We start from the raw sequence: 9,036 nt of genomic DNA, 5'->3' as shown, positions 1-9,036 counted from the left end.
GGAATTAATCTAATGGCTGATCATCTTTCACACGCTGACAGTGGGCAGCGTGTCCTGGGAAGACCTCACTGCTGAGCCAACCTCGCTGGTCTTGGCAGAGCCCGGGCTGGAGAAACGGCCCGCGTCTTGCCTTGGCTCCAGACACAGGCGGAGTCTGGGGGTTTGGGAGGTCCTAAGGAAATCAGGGGCAACCCAAAGGAAATCAGACGCAGAGAACACAACAAATTGAATTTTTGGAGGAAATTGCTTTTTGCCTCTCATGTCTACTTCCCTTTTATTTAATTTTTGAGACTCTGTATGAGTTAGTTATAGGCAATCAACTCAGTATTTTCCACCCATTAATCAATACATATTAAATGTTAAGGAATCCAATTTTTTGGATGGCTGGTGGCCCTGCATAGCCACAGTTCCAGAAAGTCTGCAGTGCCCTAACCTCCTCTCTAGGGATCCCTTCCCCCAAGTTGTCCCCGTGGCTCCTTGAACCCTATCTCCTTGGTTGTAGGAGATCAGCTGTCTTCACCTAAGGACGGCCAGTCCGTACACTGTTCATGAGCCTATACGGTGGTCTTGGGGCCAACAGGGACAAGGGTGACTAGTCAGACTCCCTCACTGGGAGAGTTTGCTTCCAAGAACATGGGCTCAGAGATCAAATAGACCAGAATCTTGGGGCACCTGGGTGGCACAGCAGTTAAGCGCCTGCCTTCGGCTCAGGGCGTGATCCCGGCGTTATGGGATCGAGCCCCACATCAGGCTCTTCCGCTATGAGCCTGCTTCTTCCTCTCCCACTCCCCCTGCTTGTGTTCCCTCTCTCGCTGGCTGTCTCTATCTCTGTCGAATAAATAAATAAAATCTTAAAAAAAAAAAAACCAAATAGACCAGAATCTTGTGCGAGGGTGGTGACATGGAGGTCCTTGAGCCTGGACTACCTCATCAGTGCTGACCACTAATTGTGGGTCCTGCTCCTAGGAAAGGGGGCTGAATTAAGAATGGGAGGGACATGGCTTCAGCTTTAGGGGGAGTAAGAAGGCAGGTGGGATGGGCTGGGGCAGGGAGAATAGTTTGGCAAACCTCACCCTCGGCATCAGAGCGGAAGAGAGCTTACACATACCACCTCAGAGGTTATCAAGGAGCTAAGGCCAAGAACTAAAAGATGGAGGAAGAGCTCTGAGGAAGAAGACGCAGCTTGGCACTGACTGCATTAATAGGATAATAATGGACAACAACAGATGGGCCTTTGATTTGAGTGAGAGACTCTGGACTACGTGACACCGAAATGACAGGAGACAACAGCCAAAGGAAACTAGAAGGAAGCACGCGACCCTGTAATCGAGGTCCAGGGTGACATGGAGGAGCCACTCACAAGTGGGAGAACTGGAAGCCAAGAACCCTGGAGAGGTCCACACATGGGGCTGTGTTCCAGAAAGGTCTTTGGCCTGGTAGCATAAAACAAGAAATTTTACGGACCATCTTTGTGCCAAGTTCTTTGATACCTTCAGTGAATTCATTATTATAAATGCTGAACTCCTTTGAACAACGTGGTCACCACCCCAAGGCAAAGGGGCATTGGTCATCGGGCAGCAGTGGGGAGGAGGAGGCCAGGCAGGACCGGGGTCCCTGGGGGGAGGGGGAAAGCAGATGAGAACCGTCCTGGGAGGGCAAGGAGGTGGAAGGAGAGGGGACTACGAGCTGAGGCTGCAAGACTTACGGAAGGGAAGACCCATGGGTCTTCACATATAAATCACAAATTCAAATATAAAATCATTACCAATTTCAAGAGACTGAATAGCATGAAACCGCAGGCCTGGCCCCTCTGAGTATAGGTTCGTGTAACTAGACTAGTGGCAGGTCCGCGAAGCAGGTCCGTGAAGCCGACCCGCTCAAGTGAGCAGAGGCGAGAATCGCAGCGTCCTAGAAGCTGGTCCCAGAATTCTTCTCGGGGAGTGAATCACATGTGAGTTGAAGGCAGCATCCCGGGAGCAGGGGTATTGGCAAGAACCGAGGTGACAGAGGACAGAGCTAAACTGCTCTGAGAGAGGCCAGGAGAGCAACTGTCCCTTTGTTTGAGAAGGGAGCAGGGGGATGGGGGCCCATGAGGAGGTGTGGGTCTGGAGACCAGGGAAGAGTGGGGGAGACAGGTCCTTGCTGGTAGGGTGGCTGCGGGACCACTCCAGTCCTGGGAAGCATAAGGCTGAATTTGAAGTTGTTGGCAAGTCTGTGGTCAAAACTCTCTTCCTTTTCTCCCCTCCTCCTCCCTGTGACGGGGGACACTCTCCTATGCCTACAGACGCTTAGGAGGAATTGTGTGTCTGCAGGCGCGTGCGTTCACGCACACACACATGCATGCACGCTCACGGGCAGGTCAAGGAAGGAAGTTCACATCAGATTTAAAGGGATATGGACCACAGTAGCCTAAACAGAGGCAATTATCTTAAGAATCTAACTCCCAGGAATCTGAGAAGTCCTAGGGGGAGTCTTTGAACTTCCATGAGATGTTGAAGCAGGAGAGGGCATCCAGGCCAATCTTGTCGAGATCTCCAGGGTCTGAAGGATATGTGAGCCAAAGAAGTCTTTGGAGTCTAGGATGGAAGTAATCCCGAACTGCTAAGTAGCAGCGGTGATGATGATGATGGTGTCAAAGACTGTTCAGTACAATTCTCTACCACCTGGCAAGAAGGGACTCCGTCCCTCCGTACGGATGATGGTACTGAGGCACAGAGAGCTTCGGTAACTTGTCCCAAGTCACGTAAGTAGTAAATAAGACAGAGTCCATCCTGATTGAACTTGGGGGACTAACTCTGCTCTTGCGGTTTGTTTGCCAGGGTGGGCCGCGGACAGAGCCACCCGCTGTGGACTGCACAACCAGGGGCCTCCATGCCTATTTTGATCTGTTCACAGTGCTCTCTGCAGCACAGAGCCTGAGCAGCCACTGCAATACAACGTTTCAGGAAAACATCTCCATGAGCGGCTGAGTGCAGCATGGCTAATGACTCATTCAACAAGGGTACGGACACTGACCACCTGCCAGGAACCGTGCTCGGCCCTGAGGGTCCAGGCGAAGTGGCGTGGTTGCAGAAGAGACTGTCACATGGGGCTGTGTTTGTACAACTGTCCAAGTGATGGGGGTAGAGAGAAAGGAGCATCTCATTCTTCCAGAGAGAGAAGGCTTCAAGGGGGAGCCACACCTGAGCCAAGGCCTCAAGGATGAAGAGTTCACCAGACAGACCCGGAGTGGGGGGAAGGTCTCATTCCTGACAGAGGAAATTGCATGAGCAAAGTCAAAGAACTGTTGGTTCACCCTGCCCGGGGGAAAGCCAGTCTCGCTCTCCCAGTCTGCAGTGGGGTGTGGAGTTCACGTGCAAGGTGAATACGTGTGTGGGAACTTGGATCCCGAAACACGTTAAGTGGTCTTGCTAAGAGGTTAGATCTCCGAGCAGTTGTTCCCCTTATCCACGGGGGATGTGTTCCAAGACCCCCAGCAGCTGGTGCCGAACCCTACGTACACTACACACACACCTCCGACAAAGGGCAATTTCCAAATGAGGCACAGCACGAGATTGACAGCAATGACCACTAATAAAATAGACCAATTCTAACAATGCCTTATAATAAAGGTTACATGGATCTGGTCACGTGCTCTCTCTGAACACCTGACTCTGCTGTACTCACCCTGCTTCTTCCCGTGATGACGTCAGACGGTAAGACGCTTGTGTGGTGAGATGAAGAGCAGGCAGGACGCAGGTGCTACTGACCTTCTGGCCATACGTCGGAAGGAGGACCATCTGCTTCCTCAGCATGGCTGGCCGCGGAAAACGGAAAGCATGGAAAGCCAAGCTCTGTATAAGGGGGGCTGCTGCACTGAATGGGTGTACGGAGAGGCAAGGACCTAGGTCTTATGGAGAGGAACCCCCACCTCACACCTGTAAGACTGATTAAATCAATGGAAGTCACGAGAAGGGACATGGAGAGACTCCCAGGGCCCGAGGACAGAGTCACGGAACAGCATACCTATTACGTGCTTACTTACTGAGAGCTGGCCTTTCGTGACTTAAATGCCCACTGGGCAGGTAGATACGGTGCACGAGTTGGCAGGTGTCAGAGTCCATGTGGCGCGGTGGGGACTCTGGAGGACTGAAGCACACACACCCCATCCAAAGGGGACAGCTGTTATCTGGTTCCCATCTATTGTTGCCATGAAGGAATACGTGTTTGGTTTTGCCAGAGATTCCGATTTTTGAGAAGGCAGAAATCCAGAATTTTAGGTTAAATTTTCTGTGCTTTAAATGAGAACAACTAATTCAAATGTTTTCAAAACACTGTAAGAGGCCAAACAAAACTCAAATACAAGCAGAGCTAGCCATCTCGTTCCCCTTTCCCCTGTTTATCATCCATCCACCCATCCGTTCACCTAAACTTCATCCATCCATCCATCCATCCATCCATCCTCTTCCTGTTCAAGTACACTCCTTCTCAAACCTTTACAGGATTGAAACACATTCTCCATTTTCTCCACCTGCCCTTGGCAGTCCTATTTCCCTCCAAGTTCAAGCAAATTCTATGCTTGTAAAGTGGTGCAAATAAGGGCAAGCTTGCACCTGCCCCTTTTTACAGAGGAATTTTCGCTCTCTCTCTTGCCCTTGCTGTGCTGCTTGAATTAGGAGGATATTTTTTTTTCTCCCCTTGGATTTGAGCCTTCACAAGTGTTCCAGAACAAAATTAAGCCAAATAGAAAATTAGGTTCCCCTCCCTTTTCTTGGAAATATCTTGCCACTGGGCCACGCTCCCTGGGAATTAAATAAATCTTCAAAAGGAGATCAGAAATAGATTTCTCGGTGGGGTTTCCAGACGTCCGTAAATGGACTTCTTGCAAATGGCTTAGGTTTGGCAAATTCTAAATTGTGATTGGGTGAATGTGCAATATATCTGTGCAAATAACCTTCTTTTTAGCTTTCTCCTCCATGTTCAATTGCAAGTCCTCCTCCTTAATATCCTGCTTCAACTGTGCTTCCTTACTTTCCCTAGACTTTTCTTCCGGCTTGAGGGTAGGGGATGGGAAGGGGGTGGGGCAGATAACCAATATTCATTGTGCTAAATGATTTTTTAAAAAGATTTTTATTTATTTAAGTGAAAGAGAGAGAGCATGCACGAGTGTGTGGTGGGGAAAGGGCAGAGGGAGAGGGAGAAGCAGACTCCCCACTGAGCAGGGAGCCCAACACGGGGCTCGATCCCAGGACCCTGAGTTCACGACCTGAGCTGACAGCAGACGCTTGACCAACTGAGCCGCGCAGGCGCCCCTGTGCTAAATGCTTGATACATAGGATAGTGTTCGTATTCCTGGCTTCAGGGGTGTGTATCCTGGCCTGATCTAAATGGAAGGCATTACTAGGTGTATGAACTCTTTGAACCTCAGTGTCCTCAACTGTCAAAATGGGACAAAGCTTACCTCTCCACTTCCCCAGGTAAAAGGAACTGTCCTCAAAGGGGGCTGCTGAGGTGCCTGACACACCACCGCGACTAGCCCCTCAAAGGAATGAAACCTTGGCTAAAATGTACATGTTTCCCGGGGGTTCTTCCCATCATCAAGTCAGCTTTTTGTGTTCATTAATTCAAATGTAGATTAGGAGGCCCACAGGGACTCGGAACACGGAGTGGTGGGTGTCCACGGGGCAAGACGGAGCCAGAGAAGGACGGGCACAGAAGCAGCGGGAGGGAGCATGGTCCTGGAGGTCCTGGGCACCTCAGGGGCAGAATGAGTGCTGGCCGGGGGAGGGGTGGCAAAGGACAAGAGATCCCTCTGTTCCATCTCTAGGCCATTTGTCTGCTACCTCCCCAACTGGAACCCTTCCCACACTGGGAAACAGAACAGTGTCATGGAGGGTGGGTCTGGTGATCCTTGACCCTCAGTCTCCTTTTCTATCAAAGGGACAGGATTGCTGGGAGGGAGCAAACAAGATGAGTTAGGCTAAAGTCTGTGTGGGGGCCTGCCTTCTCTTCCAGCGGGCTGCTTCAGACCAGGCTGGCAGTCCAGGGTTCAGCCTCTCCTGATACCGAGGGAGCTGGGCCCCTGTGTGAGGGCAGGACAAGTGACCCGTGAGCCCTTGTCACCTGCGGACTCAAAGGGGCGAGGTCATCGCAAGGAAAGCAGCAGCCGCTGTTCATTTGTGCTGAGTGCTCCACAGACATCCCAGGTCACACTTGCAACATCCGCCTGAAGTAGGGACTCTTTTTGAGTCCCGTCTTGTCTCGTGACACAGCAGTGGAAGCCCGTGGGGGTTCAGTAACTTCCCCAAAGCCTCAAGGAGTGGGATAATCAGGACTGAAGAGTGGTGACAGAGACCAAATGGGCTGCAAAGCCTAGAACAGTTCTGTCTTGGGGCACCTGGGTGGCTCAGTTGGTTAAGCGACTTTCTCCGACTCAGGTCATGATCCCAGGATCCTGGGATCGAGTCCCGCATCGGGCTCCCTGCTCAGTGGGGAGCCTGCTTCTCTCTCTGCCTGCTGCTCCTGCTGCTTGTGTTCTCTCTCTCTGTCAAATAAATAAATAAAATCTTAAAAAAAAAAATTCAGTCTTTTACAGAAAAAGTGTGCCTCCTTTTGCTACAGCAGAACGGAACTTCTGACCCCCGGGTGTTCTCTCTCCCCTCACCCTGCTTTGTCGTTCGTGGGTTTTTTTTTTTTTTTAAGATTTTATTTTTTTAAAGTAATCTCTACACCCAACATGGGGCTCGAACCCATGACCTCGAGATCAAAGGTTGCTTGCTCCACCGACTGAGGTAGCCAGGTGCCCACCCTGCCCTGCTTTGTTTTTATTTTTATTTGAAAGCACGCATCCTTACGTCATGTTCAGTGAACGGTACACACACACTCACACACACACGCACGTACACACACACGTACACACACACGTACACACGTACACACAGTATATCGTACGTATGCATGTATACACACATCCTTACGCTTTCATTTACCATGTCCTGCTCATCCCGTCGTCCTGTTCATCACTCTATCCTTGTGCTGACAACACCTGCTCCGATCGCGCCCTCGGGAAATGCAGGTCGCGTGCACGGGGGAAGTAAGGGTAGTTATTTTAATAATTTCTTTGCCATCCCCCTGTTACGGACTGAATGTTTGCATCCCTCCAATATTCACATGTTGCACTCCCCCCCCACCCAGGGTGATGGCATTAGGAGGTGGGGTTTGGGGGCCCCCTCATGAATGGGAAGAGGGCCCCGAAGGAAGCGGCCCCGGAGAGCTCTCACTTCTCTGCCACGTGAGGACCCAACGAGAAAACAGCAGTCTGCAACCCAGAGCAGAGTTCTCCCCGGAACCCGGCCCTGCCGGCACCCTGGTCTCAGCCTCGGCCTCCAAGACTCTGTGAAAGAAATTTCCCTCTTTCATAAGCCACCTGGTCGCTGGTATTCTGTTGCCGAATCGTGGGCTGAGCCCCGCTAACTGCCCAGCCAGAAGAGCACGGTCCCCACCAGACTGTTCTGGCTGAAAGTGTTCCTGACACCAGCTATAAGCACAGCCAGACCTGGGGTCCCTGCACTGGGGGGGCCCACGATCGCATCTGAGTAAATGGCTTTCTCCCCCTCCCCTGGCCCCAGGCTCTGCCCCCCGCCCTGGTTTGCTTCCTCTTCCTCGGAGCTCACCTGCTCATTTCCTTCCTCGGGGCCCCGGGTGGCCGGTGAACAGGGGCGGACAGCTGCCGGTTAGCACCCAAGGCAGGGGAAATGCGTGCGACTTCCTCAGCAGCACGCAGGGAGAGTGAGGTTCCGGAGAAGCGGAAGGAGGAGTTATGAGGCCAGCTGGCAGCTTGCTGGCTCCACTTCCTAACCCTCCCCACCCCCACCCCCCGCCCCCGCCCCCAGCAGCCAGCGGGGAGCAGGAGGCAGGGAGATGTGACCGGGTCTGTGATCCCAGCTCTGACGGACAGACGGGTCCTGGGTGAGAACTGTGACCGGCTCCAGAGGGGCAGAACGGGCTCTGTACCTTCCAAGCCTGTGCTTAGCTTCTGTGGTTCTCAGGGCTTTACCCCAAAGCGCCTCTGCATCGAGAACCCCCGTGAGCCTACTTCAGACTTTTCCAGCTGGGGCCGGAGCTGGCAGGCCTAATCCAGCATAGCCGGGGCCCAAACTGCCCACCCTTCTCGTGGGGGTAGAGAGAAATGTTTATTTGTCTGTAACGACTTTGATTTTCCTCACAGGCTCCAGCTGCCATATACATTTTCCAGTCTGACCCTGTAAACTTCGCTCGACGCAGGTTGTTAGAAGTCATGGCTGTCCTCTTTAAGTAAAACAAGCAAGCAAACAGAAGACTTCTCATTCTCTCGGGTCTGGATCTGTGGAGAAGGACGGTGGCAGTGGGGGGTGGGAGGGGTGATAGCCTCTGGATCCTGGCTGGTCTAGGCTGCTCCTTGCACCAGGCCTGTTGGGTGACTGTCCCTACCTGGGCCCGGGTGGCAGCCGGCAGAGCTGATGGCAGGTATACCATGTAACCTGGCCCAGCTTTGGGCTCGGTCATGTCTGGGGCATGCTCCCCAGCCCGGATCAGCCCCATTTTGCTTCTCACGGTTGGGCACCGGCCAGGTTCTCCAGCTAGCCCCTGGTCTAAGTGCTCAACAGAGCCAAGAACTGAGTCATACCGTCTTACCTCCCCCATCTGTCCTTTTCGTTCATTGTGATTCTTCTGTGGGCAATCTCGAACATACAGTGTTTTCATGCGTGTCCTGACCCACAACGTGATACACCCAGAAGGCACTTACTGAAGAGAATGGAATAAAGAGACGAAGGAAAGTGTAGTGAGGGTTCATGGAACCCAAGAGGGAAAGTGTGACCCACAGATGAGCAGAGACCATGGAGAAATGACCACGTGAACAAGGAGCTGACCAGCAGGAGCTATCATCAGATGTGGGGTCAGTGAAACCTGGCCTACAGGCCAAACCTGGCCTGGCACCTGTTTTTATAAATAAAGTTTTAATGGGGGGCACCTGGGTGGCTCAGTCGGTGAAGCATCTGCCTTCAGCTCAGGTCATGA

General features: G+C 52.3%; 1 long non-coding RNA gene across 4 annotated transcripts; it reads right to left on the bottom strand.

Moving 5' to 3' along the window:
- Positions 1-257: 257 nt before the first annotated feature.
- On the bottom strand, positions 258-7,772 carry LOC103659312. Of its 4 annotated transcripts, XR_567454.2 has the most exons (5): positions 7,653-7,772; positions 6,969-7,372; positions 4,025-4,179; positions 3,667-3,796; positions 258-3,248 (listed from the first exon to the last, which is right to left on the bottom strand). It is a non-coding gene; the product is annotated as an uncharacterized LOC103659312 (long non-coding RNA). The 4 variants fall into 4 exon arrangements; XR_005837092.1 differs by having other exon boundaries at positions 4,021-4,179; positions 6,969-7,772; XR_005837090.1 differs by having other exon boundaries at positions 6,969-7,772.
- Between the last annotated feature and the right edge of the window lie 1,264 nt (positions 7,773-9,036).

The sequence above is a fragment of the Ursus maritimus genome, unplaced genomic scaffold (genome assembly GCF_017311325.1).
Source record: "Ursus maritimus isolate PB19 unplaced genomic scaffold, ASM1731132v1 scaffold_23, whole genome shotgun sequence".
Classification (NCBI taxonomy): domain Eukaryota; kingdom Metazoa; phylum Chordata; class Mammalia; order Carnivora; family Ursidae; genus Ursus; species Ursus maritimus.
This window is presented reverse-complemented; position numbering and strand designations above follow the sequence as displayed.